General features: G+C 47.2%; 1 pseudogene; it reads right to left on the bottom strand.

Annotated features, from left to right (window-relative positions):
• LOC115894298 overlaps window positions 1-20,913 on the bottom strand; it is a 37,293-nt pseudogene extending 16,380 nt beyond the window's left edge.
• Window positions 20,914-21,167: the final 254 nt, after the last annotated feature.

Raw genomic sequence — 21,167 nt, 5'->3', positions numbered from 1 at the left:
AAGAATCTTTTGCCAAATCCAAGGTTGTAAAATCATACTTAAGGATAGGTCATATCTAAGAGTTCTTTGCCAAATCCAAGGTAATTCTTTTTTTTTTTTTTCAGACAGGGTCTTACCGTTGCCCAGGCTGAAGAGCAGTGGCATGATCCTGGCTCACTGCAACCTCTGCTTCCAGGGCTCAAGAGGTTTTCCAGCCTTAGCCTCCTGAGTACCTGGTACTGCAGGCACAAGCCACCAAAAACGCCCAGCTAGATTTTGGATTTTATGTAGAAACAAGGTTTCGCCATGTTGCCCAGGCTGGTCTAGAACTCCTGAGTTAAAAACCATCTGCCTGCCTTAGCATCCCAAAGTGCTGAGATTTCAGTCGTAAGCCACCATGCCCAGATCCAAGGTAATTTCTTTGAAGAGTTTTCCTGTTTCACTTCTAACATTTAGGTCTTTGATGCCTTTTGAATGGATTTTTGTTTCTGGCATGAGCTAAGTGTCCAACTTCAGTGCTTAAAAGACTACCCTTGTCTTACTGAATGGTCTCAGTACCCTTCTTGAAAATCAATTGATCAGAGATGCATGGGTCTATTTCTAGACTCTTGATTCTATTTCATGGGTTTATAGGTCTATTTTTGTGCAAGTACCACACTGTCTTGATTATTGTTGCTTTGTGGTGAATTTTGAAATCAAGAAGTATGAGGCCTCCAACATTAGTCTTCACTTTTAAGATTATTTGGGTTTTCTGGGTCCCTTTAAATTCCACGTGAAATTTAGGATCAGCATGTCAGTTTCTACAAAGAAGCCAGCTGAAATTCTGACAAAAATTGCATTAAATCTGTGGAGAGATATGGGAAGTACAGCTATCTTAACAATGGTAAGTCTTCTGATCTGTGAACATGAGATGTTTTTCCATTTCTTTTGATCTTTTTAAATTTCTTTCAATTTTGCAGTTCTCAAAGTATAAGTTTTGCTTATTTTGTTAAATTTAGGTAATTTATTCTTTTTAATGTTATCATAAATGGAACTGGTTTTGTGTTTTTGTTTTTGTTTTCTTGAGACAGAGTTTCGCTCTGTCGTCCAGACTGGAGTGCAATGGTGTGATCTGGGCTCACTGCAACCTCCACCTCCCAGGTTCACGCCATTCTCCTGCCTCAGCCTCCTGAGAAGCTGGGACTACAGGCACCTGCTACCACACCCAGCTAATTTTTGTATTTTAAGTAGAGATGGGGTTTCACCTTGTTGGCCAAGCTGGTCTTGAACTCCTGACCTGAACTGATCTACCTGCCTTGGACTCCCAAAATGCTGAGATTACAGGCGTGAGCCACCGTGCCTGGCCTAGGAACTGTTTTTGTTGTTGTTGTTGTTTTGTTGTGTTTGTTTTTTGAGATGGAGTTTTGCTCTTGTTGCCCAGGCTGGAATACAATGGTGAGATCTCGGCTCACTGCCACCTCTGCCTCCCAGGTTCAAGCGATTCTCCTGCTTCAGCCTCCTGAGTAGCTGGGATTACAGGCGTCCCCTGCCATGCCCAGCAAATTTTTGTATTTTTAGTAGAGACGGGGTTTCACAATGTTGGCCAGACTGGTCTCGAACTCCTGACCTCAAGTGATCCACCTACCTCATTCTCCCAAAGTGCTGGGATTATAGGCGTGAGCCACTGTGCCTGGCCCATTTATTTATTTATTTATTTAGAGATGGAGTCTTGCTCTGTTGCCCAGGCTGGAGTGCAGTGGCATGATCTTGGCTCAATGCAACCTCTGCCTCCCGGATTCAAGTGATTTTTCTGCCTTAACCTCCCAAGTAGCTGAGATTACAGGCGCCTGCCACCATTCCCGGATAATTTTTTTGTATTTTTAGTAGAGATGGGGTTTCACCATGTTGGCCAGGCTGGTCTTGAACTCTTGACCTCAAGTGATCCGCCTGCCTCGGCCTCCCAGAGTACAGGGGTTACAGGCATGGTCCACCATGCCTTGCCTCATCACTCTGATGTTAACATGTAATGAGTTTGTTTTTTTAATGAATTAATAAATATTCTTTAACATTTCTCTGCTTTAATTTCTTTTTTATTAATTTTTTATTTTTTAGTGGCGGGGTCTTGCTATGTTGCTCAGATTGAACTCGAAATCCTGGGCTCAAGTGATCCTCCTGCCTCAGCCTCCTGAGTAGCTGGGACTACTGACACGTACCACGGCTTCTGGCTTCCAGGTTTAATTTTTTTTTGAGACTGAGTCCCGCTCTATTGTCCACGCTGGAGAGCAGTGGCATGATCTCAGCTCACTGCAACCACCGCCTCCCGGGTTCAAGTGATTCTCCTGCCTCAGCCTCCCAAGTAGCTGGGATTACAGGCACTCACCACCACACCTGGCTAATTTTTGTATTTATAGTGGAGATCCACTTGCCTCAGCCTCCCAAAGTACTGAAAATACAGGCGTGAGCTATCGTGCCTGGCCTGAAAAACATTTTTTTAAAAGAGACAGAGTCTTGCTCTGTTGCCCAGCATGGAGTGCAGTGGCACAATCATAGGTCACTGCAGCCTTCACCTCCTGGGCTCAAGTGATCCTCCTGCCTCAGCCTCCCGAGTAGCTGGGAATACATGGCCATGCCACCACACCTGGCTCCTTTGACACATCTAACTCCACCCCAATCTCTGCTTCCAAGAGAACTTGAACCAGTTCAGTTTATATCCAGAATATATATTTTTAAAACCCTAAAAATCAATAAACAAATGGCAGACCGCCCAGTAAAAAATAAGCAATATGCATGAATGAGTGTATTTTATCTTCATAAAGGAAGATAAAATAACGGTGAAAAAACAAATAAAAATATGCTTGTGTTAGTTTCCTGGGGCTGCTGTAACAAATTCCCACAATCATGGTGGCTTAAAAACAGCAGAAATTTTTTCGCAAAGTTCTGGAGACAAGGAGTCCAAAATCAAGGTATTGGCAAGGCCATGCTCCCTCTGGAGGCTCTAAGGAAGATCCATTCCTTGGCACTTTTAACTTCTGGGGACTGCTGGTAGTTCCTGGCTCCCTTTGGCTTGTGGCTGCATCACTCCTCCATCTTGCCCTCAACTTATTTTTTTTTTCTTTTGAGGTGGAGTCTCGGAAGTCTCGCTGTCACCCAGCCTGGAGTGCAGTGTAGCGATCTTGGCTCACTGTAACCTCCACCTCCCAGGTTCAAGTGGTTTTCATGCCTTAGCCTCCCAAGTAGCTGGGACTACAGGAGCACACTACCATGCCTGGCTAATTTTTGTATTTTTAGAAGAGATGGGGGTTTGTCATGTTGGCCAGGCTGGCTTTGAACTCCTGGCCTCAAGTGATCCACCTGCCTCAGCCTCCCAAAGAGCTGGGCTTACAGGTGTGAGCCACCACACCTGGCCTTGTCCTCAGCTTCTATGTGAATATCTAATCTCCCTCTGACTCTGTCTTATAAAAACATCTATGATGACATTTAGGGCTCTCCAGATAATCCAGAATAATCTCATCTCAAAATCTTTAATTTAATCACAGCTGCAAAAACTTGACGATGTAAGGCAACATTCACTACTTCCTGAAGTTTGAGCACCTGATATCTTTTAGAGCCACCATTCAGTCCACTATAGCTTGTATCACTAGGCATCAGGAAAATCCAAAGGAAATGCAAATTAAGATCACAGTGTGCTGCTACTTCACAGCCACCGGAATAGCTAAAATGAAAAATGAAGGAATGTAGTCCAACCAAAGCGCTCATACACTGCTCACGGTGGTAACGTCGATATAATTGCTTTGTAAAATTGGCTGGCAGCACTGAAGCTGAGCATATGAAATTCTGTGGCCCAGAAATTCCAGTGCTGGGTATGTGCAGTTTTGTTTACAGGTGCCCATCGCCATGCCCGGCTAATATTTTTGTATTTTTAGTAGAAACGGGTTTTCACCATGTTGGCCAGGCTGGTCTCAAACTCCTGACCTCAGGTGATCCACCCGCCTCTGCCTCCCATAGTGCTGGGATTACAGGCGTGAGCCACTGCACCCAGCCCGTTTTCTTTCTAGAATACTTGCTCTTAGATTCCTGGCCCTCTAGGTAGGAAGTTTGACCACATCAAGGCCACCCTGCTGTGAGGATGTCTAAGTCACAGGGGCAGGCTAGGGAGAGGGAACCTGAGGTTTAGTCCCAGGTGAGTGCAGGCTTCGAGTTATTCCAGCCCAGACACCAGATTTGTGAGCAAGAAGTCTCCCCATGACTCCAGCCCTGGCCATTCAAGTCACCCCCAGCCATCTGGGTTTCCCAACTGAGGCCCCAGGCAAGGTGGAGCAGAGCGAACCATACCTTCCATGCCCCGTTCAAGTTCCTCACTCACACAGCCCATGAGTGTAGTAAAATGAGTGTTGTTTGGTGCCATTACATTTTGGGACACTTTGTCATTCAGTAATAGGTAGCTGGAACAATACCCAACAGAAACACGTACGTAAATTCATCAAAAGACAAACCTGAAAATATTCATAGCAGCGCTATTTACTAAACTGGTGACTACCCCCAAACACTTATCAAACAGTGGAATGGATACATAATTTGTGGTAATATTAACATGATACAATACTAGACAGCAATAAGAATAAACAAATCACAGTCACACACAAAAATATGGATGATATATGTATATGAAAACACACAAATCATAGAGTACAGGTTGATAAAATTTCATGAAGTGATCACACCTGTGTGATCCAGAAACATAACATCAGCCATAACATAAGCTTTCCAGTCACTACTCCCTTCACGGGTAATCACTTTCCTGACTCCCAACATTATAGGTTAGTTTTGATGGTTTTAAAATAATGTAGTTTTTAGCACACACAACAACCACACACAACAAAAGTTTCCTTGAAAACTTACTAGGCTCCCAAATTTTTGCTTCCACTTGGAACCAAGATTATTTCTTTTAACCCTAGAGACCCTCATCTGGCAGTTGCTGTCTCTGCTCTGCCCATCTGTCTCCTCTTCATATGCTGTTTGTTTGTTTGTTTCTTTGTTTTGAGAGAGGGTCTTGCTCTGCCACCTGGCTGGAGTGCAATGGCATACTTTTGGCTCACTGCAGTCTCTGCCTCCCAGGTTCAAGTGATTCTCCCACCTCAGCCTCCCGAGTAGCTGGGACTACAGGCGCCCACCACCATGCCTGGCTAATTTTTGTATTTTTTAAGTAGAAACGGGGTTTCACCATGTTGGCCAGGCTGATCTCGAACTCCTGACCTCAAGTGATCCACCTGCCTTGGCCTCACAAAGTGCTGGGATTATAAGCGTGAGCCACCATGCTCGGCCATTCCCTTGACATACTGTATTCCATTGCTTCCAAGACACACACACCTTTCTTAAATTATTGAATTACAACATCTTTACATAAAAGCCTACAAGTCATAGAGTACAGCTTGATAAATCTCAAGACTGCCAAAGAAATTTCAAGACTGGTCTGCCACAATCTGTGGCAGTTCAACTCCTTAAGGCATACCCCAGGCCCCTAAATCGGCACCAGCAGTAAACAATGTAAACGCTGTGCAGCTCCAAGAAGCGTACTGTCCATGCCCACTCAGATGTGGCCAGGGGGCACAAGGGACAGGGAGGAACTTCAGAGAAGGCAGAGCCATGGCCACAAAGGACAATAGACTAGGTTGCTTCTCCCAGATGGGAGAACCTAGGGCTGCCAGACGGGCTAACCAGGCAGCTTACCCCACTGCCAGTGGACAGGCAGGCTGGTTGGTTCTCTCTTTTAAGATGATCTGGAGGAAGAGGGTAAAAGTCCTTGTCTCACGGGCCAGGTGTGGTGGCTGGTCCCTGTAATCCCAGCACTTTGGGAGGCCTTAGCCAGAGGATTGCTGGAGTTCAAAGCCAGACTGGGCAACATAGTGAGACCCTGTACCTACAAAACAAACAAACAAACAAACAAACAAACAAACAATGGTTCCTCACTCAAGCTCTAGCTTATCTAACTTTCAGCCAATCAATAAGAAAAGATTCAAGAAGCCATTAACCATTAACCACAAGCTCCTATTTCAGGGGGCTAGGGATTTCTCTGGAGCCCTGCATGTGCAGTTAGACTTAAACTTCAACCTATAGTTACCCCTTTCTTATTTTAATGCTAAAAATCATGCCCAGGGGTAGAGATTTAAAATGCTAATACTACATACAATGTATGAAGAAGCATGTTTAGCACTGCATAAGCACTAGAGAAATCCCTCCTCTACACGCCCTGATGTGACCCTTCCTTATAGAAGGACTAACCCACAGACTAATCTTGGGGAGGAGCCTGTGCCTTCTCCTTTCTTGGTGCTGGCTCCCTTGTGCACAAGCTAAAATCAACTTTTTCTTTGCTGCTGTGTCTGGTAATCTCCCTTTATTTATTTATTTATTTGAGACAGAGTCTCACTCTGTCGCCCGGGCTGGAGTGCAGTGGCCGGATCTAGGCTCACTGCAAGTTCCGCCTCCCGGGTTTACGCCATTCTCCTGCCTCAGCCTCCCGAGTAGCTGGGACTGCAGGCGCCTGCCACCTCACCCGGCTAGTTTTTTGTATTTTTTTAGTAGAGACGGGGTTTCACCATGTTAGCCAGGATGGTCTCGACCTCCTGACCTCGTGATCCGCCCGTCTCAGCCTCCCAAAGTGCTGGGATTACAGGCTTGAGCCACTGCGCCTGGCCTAATTTTTTTTTTTTTAAACTGAGTCTTGCCCTGTCATCCAGGCTGGAGTGCAGTGGCATGAACATGGTTCACTGCAGCCTCGACTTCCTGGGGTCAAGTGATCCTCCTGCTTCAGACTCCCATGAAGCTGGGAACACAGGCATCCACTATCATGCCTGGCTAATTTTTTTTTTTTTTTGAGTTTCTTTGTTTCTTTCTTTCTTTGCCTTCCTTCCTTCCTTCCTTCCTTCCTTCCTTCCTTCCTTCCTTCCTTCCTTCCTTCCTTCCTTCCTTCCTCCCTCCCTCCCTCCCTCTCTTTCTTCCCTTCCTTCTTTCTTTCTCTCTTTTTGACAGAGTCTCACTCTGTTGCCTAGGCTGGAGTGCAATGGCATGATCTTGGCTCACTGCAACATCTGCCTCCCGGGTTCAAGCAATTCTCCTGCCTCAGCCTCCCAAGTAGCTGGGATTACAAGTGCACGCCACCACACCCAGCTAAATTTTGTATTTTTAGTAGAGACAGGGTGTCACCATGTTGGGCAGTCTGGTTTTGAACTCCTGACCTCAGGTGATCACCTGCCTTGGTCTTCCAAAGTGCTGAGATTACAAGTATGAGCCACCGTGCCTGGCCTCCTTACATATTATAAGTTTGGCCTAAAGGTTTCTCTGTACATCGTGAACTACAGCCTAAATGGAAGTGTAAACAAACTGTGATCTACTCTCGTGCCAATCACTGAGTTTTGGCCAATCAAATGTGGCCAACTCTTCAAACTGTGTTCAAATAAGGCAAATGCAAAGCTGTAACCAACCCAGCTGTTTCTAAACCTCGCTTCTGTTTTCCGTATGTCACTTTCCTTTTTCTGTCCATAAATCTTCTTCCACCACGTGGCTACACTGCAGTCTCTGGGCCTACTCTGGCTCAGGAGGCTGCCTGATTCGGGAATTATTCGTTGCTCAGCTTTTACATTTAATTCAGCTGAAGCTTTTCTTTTAACACGAACTATGTACCAGACACTGTTCTACCCGCTAGGCTCTAGCAGGAAACGATTCCGGCAAATTCTTCATCCTCATTGAGTTTTTATAGTTTAGAGAGGAGAGGGACATAATAAATAGCCTAGAAGAAGCGTAGTGGCTCATGCCTGTAATCCCAGCGCTTTGGGAGGCTAAGGGAGAAGAATCACTTGAGCCCAGGAGTTCAAAACCAATCTGGGCAATATAGTGAGACTCCCTATCTCTACAAAAATGTATAATATTAGCCAGGTATGGTGGCACAGACCTGTAGCTCCATTTACTCAGGAGGCTGAGGCTGGAGGATGGTTTGAGCCTGGGAGATTGAGACTGCAGTTAGCCATGCACTCCGCCTGAGCAACAGAGCACAGGACCCTGTCTCAAAAAAAAAAAAAAAAAAAAAAAAAAAAAGTCAGGCGCAGTGGCTCACACCTGTAATCCCAGAACTTTGGGAGGCCAAGGTGAGCAGATCACTTGAGGTCAGGAGTTTGAGACCAGATTAATCAATACGGCAAAACACAATCTCTACTAAAAATATAAAAATTAGCCAGGCATTGTGGCAGACGCCTGTAATCCCAGTTACTCGAGAGGCTGAGGCAGGAGAAACACTTGAACCCAGGAGGCAGAAGTTGCAGTGAGCTGAGATCGTGGCACTGCACTCCAGCCTGGGGGACAGAGTGAGACTTCTTTGCCCCTATCCAGCAGGGAGTAGCTAGAGCAGTCATCGCCCAATTCAGGAAATTTGGAAATTTGTGATTTCTTTTTTTTTTTTTTTTTTTTGAGACGGAGTCTGGTTCTGTCACCCAGGCTGGAGTGCAGTGATGCGATCTTGCTCACTGCAAGCTCCACCTTCTGGGTTCACGCCATTCTCCTGCCTCAGCCTCCTGAGTAGCTGAGATTACAGACGCCTGCCACCACGCCCGGCTAATTTTTATGTTTAGTAGAGACGGGGTTTCACCATGTTAGCCAGGATGGTCTCGATCTCCTGACCTTGTGATCTGCCTACCTTGGCCTCCCAAAGTGCTGGGATTACAGGTGTGAGCCACTGCGCCCAGCCGTGATATTTTATTTTTGTAAATGTACACTCACGTGCACACACACACACACATATGATATGAAAAAAATGCAAAGAGGAGGAATCTAGAATGTGGAGTGTGGGAAGATTTGCTTGTCTTGGAGTAGTGTGGGGAGGCCTCACTGAGGGGTGACATCTGAGCAGAGACCAAAAGGAAACAAAACAGCCAGCTTTGTGAGTGTTTGGGGGAGAGAATTCCAGGCTGAGAAGACAGCAATGCGCTCAAGGCAAGAGTGGGCTTGTGTGTCTGAGGCCAGTGCGGCAGGGGTCAAGGGAAAAGTCAGTGGCAGGAGATGGAGCCAGGGAGGTGGCAGTGGGCCAAAGCCTGGTAGGCTGTGGTCAAGACTTCAGTGGCTAGGATTAGTGGCAGCAGGGCCAGTGGTGGGTATATTTTGAAGGTAGAGTCAACAGGGTTTGCTGATTTATTTATTTTTATTTATTTTTATTTTATTTTATTTATTTATTTATTTATTTATTTATTTATTTATTTATTTTTTGTGAGACAGAGTCTTGCTCTGTCGCTCAGGTTGGAGTGCAGTGGTTGTAATCTCAGCTCACTACAGCCTTGCCCTCCCGGGCTCAGGTGATCATCCCACCTCAGCCTCCTGAGTAGCTGGGTATACATGCAAGCACCACCATGCCCAGCTAATTTTTGTATTTTTTGTAGAGATGGGGTTTTGCCATGTTGGCCAAGCTGGCCTTGAACTCCTGTACTCAAGTGATTCTCCCACCTTGGCCTTCCAAAGTGCTGGGATTACAGGCATGAGCCACCACGTCTAGCCTTGCTGGTATATTAATGTCAATTGTGAGTAGATGAAACAGGTCAAGGAAGAGTCCTTTGTCTGGTTTTGGTATGAGCATGGAGAAGATGAAGGTATTGTTTACTGAGCTAGGTAAGGCTGCAGAAGGAGCAGGTCTGGGGTACAAATAAAACTTTAATTTTGGATATTGTGCCAGCTGTGTCTATTAGACACCCAGGTCACGGTGTTGACTAGGCAGTTGGATATTCAAACCCAGAGTTCAGGGGACAGGTCAGGGCTGGAGATACAAATTTGGGAGAAGTCAGCATAGAGAGATTGATCTTAAAGCCATGAGCCTGGATGAGGTCACCTGGAGTGTGAACAAGGACAGAGAAGAGAAGGACTGACTCCTGGGGCCCTGCAGTATTTTGACATCAGGAAAAATAAAGAGAAACAAGAAATATAAATGGGGAAGCAGGGGCCAGTGATGTTAAAGAAGATCCCAGAAAGGACGGTGTCTTAGAGGCCAAGTAAGGATGTGTTTAATAAACATGATTCCAGCCAGGTATGGTGGAGCACACCTGTAATCCCAGCTACTCGGCCAGCAGAATCCATTGACCACTGAGCCTGGTTTTCTCCATTCCAGGTCTGTCACTTGACACAGCTGGCCAGGGCAGCCCTGAACCCACTGGGGAAGAGATTTCTAGGAGGCCTGTTTTAACAGCCTACCTGGGCATGGAATCTTTCATTTGCAGAGGAAAGAAAAATCCAGCAGTCAATAGCAATTTGTTCAAAACCAAAATGGAGCGTGGTGTTGCGAATCATTCTCTGTCCAAGCTCTGGACCAGCTGGTTGCATCAGCCCCGATGACAGGGAAGGAGCCAGGCAGGATGCACTGCAGTGTAGACTCTGGCCCTGAGGAACATGGCCTATCGGTGAGTGGGAGGGCAGGGAGAAGCGAGCAGCAGCCAAGACTGCAGGCAGCCATTAAGGGCTTGCACTGAAATGGGCTCAACAGATGGTAAACACACAACGGACACTTTCAGGTGTTAAGTGCCATGCAGAAGAGAAAACAGACCGAGACAAAGGGGGCTGCTTCACTCTGAGTGTGGAAAGACCCATCATAATTGTGTGATTTGAGCAAGGAGGAGGCAGGCTGAGGGGTCTCCAGGACAGCATTTCAGGCAGAGGCCAGGACAGGCTGGTACACAGCTTATTGGAGGGCAGGCCAGGCCACTGAGGCTTCCTCAGGCTTCTGCATAGCCAGTAGGCATCAGAGTGTAGAAGGAGGGGGCACAGAGATGATGGTAAGCTGGTCCTGCAAGCCTCAGAACCGTGTAGGCAAGGATTTGGGGGTTTATAAAGAGTGAAAGCCACTGGAGGCTTGTAAAACAAGAGAGTGGCTTATTTGACTTTGTAAGACTCTCCTGGCTGCTGTGCAGCAAAGCTATGGGGGCAAGGGCAGGTGTGGGACTCTAGTGAGGAGCCACCGCAGGGTCCCAGGGAAGGGACAGGATGGTCTGCTGCGTCCCACCCTTGGCAATGGTAAGAATGGCCGGATGTGAGGGGTTTGGAAATGGTGATGTTTACAGGGTGTGAGAAGTGGGCTCCAGAAGGACAGAGAGAATGCCGGCCTAAGTTACTAGGCGTATGGACAGTGCTGCTGAAGACAGTTGCAGGGGACTTGCTGGGGTGGCTGAAGTTCTCACATAGACGTGTCAAGGTTGCGCTGCCTTTCAGATGTCCTTGAGGAGATATCAGGTCCCCAGGGGCAAATAGGAAGCTGAAACTCAAAAGACCTATCCAAATATGCCACCAACTTACAGACAGCATTTGAAGCCCTGGGACTGGATGTGGGTAGGCAGAGAGAGGGCATAAGGAGGAGGCCTCAGCTCAGGGCACAGGCATCTCCATCCGAGAGAATGTCCCATAAACTGGCTACCTTGCCACCTTAGCAGAGCTGAATCTCCTTCCTATTATGAACACATCTTGCTGTCTCAGGAATCACCAACCATCCCACTTTCCATGCCAAGGCTGCTGCCTTGACACAGCTAAAGTGTCCGGGGGGTTCAGCCCATCGTTCCCCGGGTCTCCTCTTACCCCTCCCTCACTCCCTACTTCCCATGCTCTGCTCGCTTCTCCCTGACTCTGCTTTCTGCTGATGGTGGTTGAAGGTAGAACTCACTAGAGGCACGTGGCAGGCTCTCCAAATCCATGGCTTCCCCCCAGGATCTCGCAGGCCAGAGCCTTGGTGGTGGGGTCTGGGCACTTGACCACTGCTTCTGGCTTCCTTGAGGTTTTGGCACCTCGCAGAGGTGAGCCTTCAGCCCCACCTCGTGCCGACACCAGGCTCGGCCCAGAAATACTTTTGAGTGTCTCCAAATTTCATTTTAAAGCCACGGTTTCACACAAATTCACGTTAGAAACAGGCAATGGGGGCCGGAATCCACATATAACTGATAGAGTAAATCACTTTTTTTTTTTTTTTTTTGAGACAGAGTCTCGCTCTGTTGCCCAGGCTGGAGTGTAATGGCATGATCTTGGCTCACTACAACCTCCGTCTCCTGGGTTGAAGCAATTCTCCCACCTTAGCCTTCCGAGTAGCTGGGACTACAGGTCTGTGCCACCACCCCTGACTACTTTTTGTATTTTTAGTAGAGACAAGGTTCACCACGTTGGCCAGACTGCTCTCGAACTCCTGACCTCAAGTGATCCGCCTGTCTCGGTCTCCCAAAGTGCTGGGATTACAGGCATGAGCCACCACGCCCGGCCATTTTTATTTATTTATTTATTTATTTATTTATTTATTTATTTATTTTGTGATGGAGGCTTGCTCTGTCACCCAGGCTGGAGTGCAGTGGTGCGATCTTGGCTCATTGCAACCTCCGCCTCCTGGGTGTAAGCAATTCTCGTGGCTCAGCCTCCAGAGTAACTGGGATTATAGGCGTGCACCACCATGCCCGGCTAATTTTGGTACTTTTAGTAGAAATGGGATTTCACCATACTAGCCAGGCTTGTCTCGAACTCCTGACCTCATCATCTGCCCTCCTCAGCCTCCCAAAGTGCTAGGGTTACAAGCGTGAGCCACTGTGCCCAGCGAGTAAATCACTTTTAAAATCATTTTGTTTCTCTGATTTGCCCACTATTATTATACAAGTATTTGTTTTAAATATGATCAAAGACCTTCCCTCCATATGTAAATGATATTGTGCTAGAGCCAAGGGCTTTTATGAGGCCTTCCCTTGTGCCAGGCACAGTGCCAAGGGCGTCACATGCATTATCTTGTTTCATCTTTACAACCCTACAGGGTAGGTGCTATGATTATTTCCACCTCTAGATAAGGAATTGCAGCTCAGCCAGGCTCCGTGGTCCATCTAGGGTGACAGAGTGAGGGACAGCAGGATTGCAAAGCCCTGGCACTGGCTCTCAGAGTGGGGCATCAGACTCCAAACCCCACACTGCACGGTGGCAGCAGCTGCTTGCTTCCCAGGAGCAGACAGCAAAGCTAAAGTTTTGTTTTGTTTTGTTATTTTTATTTTTATTTTATTTTATTTTTGAGACAGAGTTTTGCTCTTGTTGCCCAGGCTGGAGTGCAATGGTGCGATCTCAGTTCACTGCAACCCCTGCCTCCTGGGTTCAAGTGATTCTCCTTGCCTCAGCCTCCCAAGTAGCTGGCATTACAGGTGCCCACCACCATACCCAGCTTATTTTTGTATTTTTAGTAGAGACAAGGTTTCATCATGTTGGCCAGGCTGGTCTCAAACCCCTGACCTCAGGTGATCCGCCCGCCTCAGCCTCCCAAAGTGCTGGAATCACAGGATTGAGCCACCGTGCCCGGCCTTGTTTTGTTATTTTTAAATTTTATTTATTTATTTATTTATTTATTTATTTATTTATTTAGAGACAGGGTCTCACTCTGTTGCTCAGGCTGGAGTACAGTGGCACAGTCTTGTCTCACTGCAACCTTTGCCTCCCAGGCTCACTGCAACCTTCAGCCTCCCAAGTAGATGGAACTACAGGCATGCACCACCACACTCAGCTAATTTTTTTACTTTTTGTAGAGGTGGGGTTTTGCCATGTTGCCTGGGCTGCTCTTGAACTCCTGGACTCAAGCAATTTGCCCGCCTCTGCCTTCCAAAGTGCTGGGATTACATTTGTGAGCCACCACACTCGACCTTATTTTGTTTTTTTAGAGATAGGATCTTGCTCTGTTGCCCAGGCGAGTGCAGTGGTGTAATTATCGCTCACTGCAGCTTCAACTGCCCAGGCTCAAGTAGCTGGGACTACAGGTGTGAGCCACCATGCCCAGCTAAAATTTTCTAATTTTCTTCATCTAAAAAAGTTTTTAATTTTTTGTAGAGATGGGGTTTTGCCATGTTGCCCAGGTTGGTCTTGAACTCCTGGGCTCAAGTAATACTCCCATCTCAGCCTCCCACCGTGTTTGGATTATAGGTGTGAGCTACTGTGCCTGGCCTGGAGTCTTGCTTTAGAGGTACAAAGGAAAACCTTCTCAGAACTGATGCCAAGTAGGTTTCTCTAAGCCCAGACCAATGTTCCCTCAGTACAGGATGGCACTTGCACTGCTGAGGTGCTGGCACCTGTGGTCCAGGCCACACCCTCTATGCCTTTCCACAGGGCAGGCTTTGGGCCTTGCAATGCAGCCAAAGAGAGCTTATCTGAGAGGTTCAAACAAGAGGTTCTGCATTTTTTAAATTTACATCTAAACATTTAGGTACTTATTCAACACTTTAAAGAGGTGTGGTTGATAGAGAAAAAAGGTATGAGACTAAAGAGCTCTGAACATTAGAAGAAAAGTGGGGTTAAATGGGCAGAGGGCTATTCAAACTATTGAACGACCAGCCCGGCATGGGCGCTGACCAGTCAGAACAGGCGGATGCTGGCCTAAAAGCCATCCCTGCTGGGCCCTGTTCTCCCTTCAGTGGCTGGGTCATAGGAGGATAGGCAGGGCAGAGCGGGTGGTGGAGGAATCTGGAGGGCTTAGAAGCTGCAGCAAGGTACCTATGAATACAGAATTGTAGCCGTATTTTATAATCCATTTGGCCACGTGGGTATTTACAGCTGAATGTCAGTCTGGCTAAGGGTATAATCAGGATAGATTGCTTTCCAATAGGCCCATAATCTTAGCACCGCTTCCCCTGGGTTTCTTCAGGATGAGTTGGGGAAGGAATGGTGCTGTGTCAAATCTAAGTGGAAGCAGATGCCAGTCATAGAGTATAGAAGGCAAGTAAAGAACCAGTTGGGTTCTTTTTGTCAGTAGTTGTACTACAGCCTCTAAAGGGTTTGAAATGTGAATTTAAGCTTAAGAAAGCACTGCAAAACAAGTCACTGGTTATAGTAAACATCAATTTCCTGCAAGGGGGTTACTAGGCAGTAGATCTAAAGTTAAAATGTGTTTATATAAATAAATTGTGAATTATTTTATCAAAAAAGTAATATTTGTTAAATGCTAAAATCCCAGCAATTCAGAATAAAGTAGAGTAAGATGTAATAACTCCTTTTGTCCCTCCAGCCCTCTGTCTCCTGGCAGTTGTACTGTGAGCAGCTGGTGGATCTTCCCTCTCCAACTCAATGTCTGTGACAGCATTACATGGCCCTGGTGGCACGCCTCCCACGGTGGAGCTGAAACTGGGCACCTCTAGGGGACTTGCATCAGTGCAGGGCCAGGCTTCCTACTGTGGAAAGTGAGGGGCAGCCCCCTGGGCACCCCATCTTTGTGAAGAACCCCTGGGTGCTCCATCCTCATATCTGAAGTAAGCTGACAGCCATTGCTCATTCATTCATTCATTCATTCATTCATTCATTCACTCATCAGACAAATACTTATTGGGTGCCTACTGTGCGCCAAGCATCATTTCTAGTGCTCAGAACCCCTCAGTGGACAAAAGAACGACCTTTGCCTTCATAAGTCAAATAAGTGGGGGACAGACAATGCCCATAATAAATAACAGAATTATATGGGCTATCAGAGGGAATTGGTGCCATGGTGGAAGGCAGAGCAGGTTGCAGGGGACTGGAGGCCTTGGGGAGGGCAGCAGTCAGGGCAGGCCTCAGTGGGAAGACTTGAACAAAGTCTTAAAGGAGAGAAGGACGTAGCCACATGGACTTCTGAGCAAAGGGCATCTTAGGCAGAGGGAATGACCAGTGCAGAGGCCCTAGGGTAGGGCTGAGCCTGGCCTCTCCAAGGACCGGCAGGGCCAGTGGGCTGAAGTGGAAGTGACACTGGAGAAGTCACGTGGCCTTTCTTCACTTCTTTCTTGATAAGACTTTGGCTCCGCATCTGCGTGAAATGGGCAGTAATGCTGGTGTGAGCAGGGGGTGGTACAGCCTAGTTTACATCACACAAGGAGCTCCTGGTCTGCTGCTCTGAGAATAAACTGGAGACAGGGGCAAAAGAACAGACAGGAGGCCCCAGCCCAGCCCAGGTGAGAGGTGGCAGCAGCTCCCACCAGGTGTCAGTCATGAGAAGAGGCTGGATCTTGAATGCATTTGGAAGAATATTCTAATAGGTGGGACATTAATCTAAGAAAGAGGAACCCAGATGACACCAAGCTTCTGGTCACTGGTTTGTCTCTTGAACAACTAAGGGTATCTTTACTTGCCCCATCTCTGGTAAAGGTGCAGGTAGAAACTGTTATTTTTTGTTGGGGGCTGAGATCAAGATTTCCACTTTAGAAGTTTGAACTTGAGATGTCCACTAGATAACCATTTCCTAAAACCCAGGTTGGCAGAGTTGTGGAGGCAGTGGCTCCATTCTTGCAAGAATCCAAGACCTCCTTGGAGACTGAGACCTGAACTCCCACCCCCAAGTTCGTATTTGGGAGTCTGCTGCACTGAACCAGAATGGCTCTGCCTGAGGCCCAGGGATGGCTCTGCCTGAGTCCTGACTCTGGAGTGGCTCCACACAACGCCCTGGGGCTCAGGCCTGGCCAAAGAGCTTGAGCTGGATGGAACCTCGTGCAACTATGACCTCATGAACATACACAGGGACTGAGCCGGAGCAAGCTTCAACGCCACTCCAGAAGATGGCAAGAAAGCCACTAGGAAGACCCACGCTATTTGCGCCTAACTAAGCGTCTTCCTGCCTATCCACCCACCCTCGCTGCATATATTCCACTTTTGTTTTTATTTTTGTTTGTGTTTTGAGACAAAGTTTCACTCTTGTTGCCCAGGCTGGAGTACAATGGCGTGATCTCGGCTCACTGTAATCTCCGCCTCCCAGGTTCAAACAATTCTTCTGCCTCAGCCTTCCCAGGTAGCTGGGATTACAGGCATGTACCACCACGCCCAGCTAATTTTTATATTTTTAGTAGAGACGGGGTTTCTCCATATTGGTCAGGCTGGTCTAGAACTCCCAAACTCAGGGGATCCGCCTGCCTCAGCCTCCCAAAGCAGTGGGATTACAGGCTTGAGCCACCGCGCCTGGCCTCATATTTATTTATTTATTTATTTATTTATTTATTTATTTATTTAGAGAGGGAGTCTTGCCCTGTTGCCCAGGCTGGAGTGCAATGGCCTCCATTTTGTTTTAATTTGCCAATATCATTGGCCAAAAAATGATTTCTCATTGCTTCATTTTGTAATTCCTAAAGGGGTTTGAGCATCTTGTATGATTCTGACTTACACTGAATTGCTGCTATTTCTCTTATTGAGTCTTTGATACTCTTTATACCTGTCTGCTTTGATTTCTTTTTGAGAAAATGTTTCGTTCTTGTCACCCAGGCTGGAGTGCAATGGCACAATCTTGGCCGAGGTTGCCTCCCCCTCCTGGGTTCAAGTGATTCTTCTGCCTCAGCCTACCAAGTAGCTGGGTTTATAGGCACTTGCCACCACGTCCCAGCTAATTTTTCTATTTTTCAGTGGAGACGAGGTTTTGCCATGTTAGTCAGGCTGTTCTCAAACTCCTGACCTCAGGTGATTCACCTGCCTCGGCCTCCCAGAGTGCTGGGATTACAGGCCTAAGCACCCCACCTGGCTTACTTTAATTTTTTAATTTTTATTTGTTATTTTTTTGAGACAGGGTCTCTCTCTGTTGCACAGGCCGGAGTGCAGTGGTGTGATCATAGCTGACTGCAGCCTCAACCTCCCACCTCAGCCTTCCCAAGAAGCTGGGACCATAGGCACGTGCCACCACACCCAGCTAAGGTTTTTTAACTTTTTGTAGAGATGGGGTTTTGCCGTGTTGCCCTGGCTGGTCTTAAACTCCTTGTCTCAAGTGATCCTTCCGCCTCGGCCTCCCAGTGTTAGGATTACAGGCGTGAGCCACCATGCTTGGCCCATGCTTTATTCTTTCCTTTCTAGAGCAGTTCTCTGTGCTGTGCAAAGCTCAGCGGGGAACGGGGAGCAGGTAAAGCTACTGAGTAGCTCTGTTCAAGGCTCACTGAAAAGGGGTTTCTCAGCCCACTTCCAGATGTGGGGGAGGGATCACCTGACTGACCTGACAGTTTCAAGTTTCAACCCCAGGGCCAATAAACTCTGGCCAGAGGGGTCGTTTAATTTGACTCACCACCCTCAGCCTAGGTAGTCTCCCTCGGTGGGAGAAGTGATTGCCAGTGGGAGAAGTGATTGGCAGCTCCAGTCTCTTTTACAGCATTGCTATTCATGGTGTCCACCAGTTCTCCACGACAAGAGCCGATTTACGTGGTGTGGACCTCATCAACAGGTAATTGGCAACCTCCACTTTTGGGCAGAGGGAGGACATTTGCAAGGTGGTGTTTTAGGAATATAATTCTGACAGTGTGTGTTAGATAAAAGGAGGAAGGCTTAGCTGGAAAAGCAAACCACAAGGTGAAGTACAATTAAAATACAGAAAATAGGCTGGGCGCGGTGGCTCACGCCTGTAATCCCAGCACTTTTGGAGGCCGAGGCGGGCAGATGACCTGAGGTCAGGAGTTTGAGACCAGCCTGGCCAACATGGTGAAACCTCATCTCTACTAAAAATACAAAAATTATTTGGGCGTGGTGGCACTTGCCTATAATCCCAGCTACTCGGGAGGATGAGGCAGGAGAACTGCTTGAACCGAGGAGGCAGAGGTTGCAGTGAGCCGAGATCGTGCCACTGCACTCCAGCCTGGGTGACAGAGCCAGACTCCATCTCAAAAATAAATAAATAAAAACGTGGTTTTAAAATTTATGCAGTGTCTGAGTGAATGTGAACATACCATATTAGGCAACAGACATGGCTCCGAAGACACAGTGCTATTCAATTAGAGTTGCACACCACAGTTCAGTGGCAGAATGCGACACAAAATGCTTACAACTCAAAGCTCAGTGATTAATAACAACAGCTGGCGAATCTCAGCGCTTGGTAAATGCCTGTGAGCTCAGCAGTTTCCCGTCTGGCCAAGTATTTTAAACATTTGGACCTTAATTAGCGCTAATGTTTGGTTAACATGTATTTATTTTTCCTACTACTTCAGCTCTCAAGTGGTTATTTTTTGTTAATCCGGAAGCTCTGTAACTCAGAATGACAAATGTTTTTGAACATTCCTCTCCTAGCCCCCACCCCCAAATTTGATCGTCCTTGTTTGCTATTTTTGTGATATAATTATCTTGCTATTCTGAGGTTAGGATGTAGGGTGTGGGTCGGGCTTCAGTGAGACACACTCATACTGGAGCTGAGGTCTGGGAATAAACGGGTCCTCATCACCTGAGCAGCCTCACCTCTGTTTCCAGGAAAAACCAATATACCTATGACACAGTTGCAATTAAAAAAAAAAAAAAAAGACTGATTCAGAACCCGAGGAATGTAGCTGAGACAAGGAAAGATGTGGGGAAATAAACTGGCTGTGGCCCTCAGCCTAGCACTTTCAAAACTCCCGGCAATACAAACCCTCTGATGTTGCAGAGGACAGAAAGCTAAGGTCAGAATAGAAGGAAGGAACTCTCCAAAATAAATTCTCTCTAAGTACAAGGGTACGTCTTACTGTGTGGTTGGTGGTTTGTTATCCCTTTGTGGAGTACAGAAGGTAGACAGGGTGGTGCCCAGACCATGGCTGCACAGTCAGGTGACATGGAACGCACTCTGGCTTGCTGCAGGACGCCTTCGGACCAGAGTTCAAGTGGTGGGTGGCGGGTCAGCCATGGAGCATAGGTTGGACAGAAGACGTACGAATGTAAAGCAGTGACTAAGCATGAGCCACTGATCCCAATCCGACACAAGGAATGTTCGTATGGGCAGTTTGGTTTTGCAGTCTCTTCACCTCCTCTTTCTGATCTCCTGCTTTAATGCCCTCTGCCACTGGGGTTTTTTAACCCTCCAAGTTTGTTCTATCTAGAGAGTTCTCCACATCCCAAGTTCCACTCTTCTCCCATTCCTCCATGGCCTAGTCTCTGTCACTGTCAGAGGACTGGAAGCCCCAAGTTCCACTCTTCTCCCAATCCTCCATGGCCTAGTCTCTGTCACTGTCAGAGGACTGGAAGCTAACACACCAAGCCACACTCACATGGGGCTGCTGGGTGGCCGGCTTGCCACGTCCCCTGCCACTGCCTGGGGGCATCACACAGAGGGACTCCTGGCATTGAGGTAAACACATGGCAGCAGCATTTCAGAGAGGCCACTCTTCTGGGGATCCCTCAGGTCAAACCATGTAGGTAGGTGATTATTGACTGTACCTCAGCAGAATTTCAAGGGATTCAAAGGTGTGTGGTGAAACAGCACACAGGTATGGTCATTAAGGAGACAAAAAAATCAGAAGCTCAGGGACTGACTGGCCTTTGTGGCTCCTAAAGGAGAAACTTTCACTCAAGTAAAGGTTGTGAAAGGAAAATAAATCTCAGGACCCCAAAGTCATTCAGCCAAGAGAAAAGTCAAGCTGGGAACTACATCAGGCAAACCTGCCTCCTATTTTATTCCTAAATAAGAGAGCTACAAAGACACCTCCCTCACCATTTGCCCACAAGAAATTCCTTGTGGGCAAAGGGCAGACAGAACTCTAGAGTCATCCCTCTAAGGCTCACCCAAGACACACGGGTATCTGATTGCTTCTTCTGCCCTATTATTCATGTAAAAATGCAGATTCGCTGAGCCAGATTAAATTGTGTATTCAGTGGAAGGCTGATCAAGGACTCAAAGGAATGCAACCTTTTGTCTCTTATCTACTTCTGACCTGGAGACCCCCACTTCCCAGGCCAAACCACTGTACAGCTTACACGTACTGATTGATGTCTTATGTCTCCCTAAAATGTATAAAAGTAAATTGCATCCCTGACCACCTTGGGCACGTGTTGTCAGGACTTCCTGAGACTGTGTCACGGGCGCGACCCTGGCAAAATAAAGTTTCTAAATTGACTGAGACCTGTCTCTGATATTCTGGGTTAACAAGGTTCAAAGGGAAAATCCCTATAAGAGAAAATAATTTGTTTTTTCCGACTTGCCTTGTATGAAGAAACTGCCCCCAGTTGCAGGAGGAGCTCCTCAGGGGATTCGGGCTCATGTGCTCGCATTCTGCCTCTGCACAAGGGGACGGATCTTCCCAGTCTCTCTCTCTGTAAAGCAAGTGGCAAGGCTGAGCCCAGAGCCCATCTCCTGTGAATGCGTCTCCTGCACCTTCAGCCACTGCTTTCCCTCAGCCACGAGAGGCTGTGAGGCTGAACCTCCCTCCTTTGTAGTTTCTAAAGTTTGTGTCATTCACAAATGCTCTTTTGCCCTTGCCTTTCCCTAAACTCCCCGCTTTCCTCCCACATCACCTTCCAACCTG

This window comes from Rhinopithecus roxellana, chromosome 17, assembly GCF_007565055.1.
Source record: "Rhinopithecus roxellana isolate Shanxi Qingling chromosome 17, ASM756505v1, whole genome shotgun sequence".
NCBI lineage: Eukaryota > Metazoa > Chordata > Mammalia > Primates > Cercopithecidae > Rhinopithecus > Rhinopithecus roxellana.
This window is presented reverse-complemented; position numbering and strand designations above follow the sequence as displayed.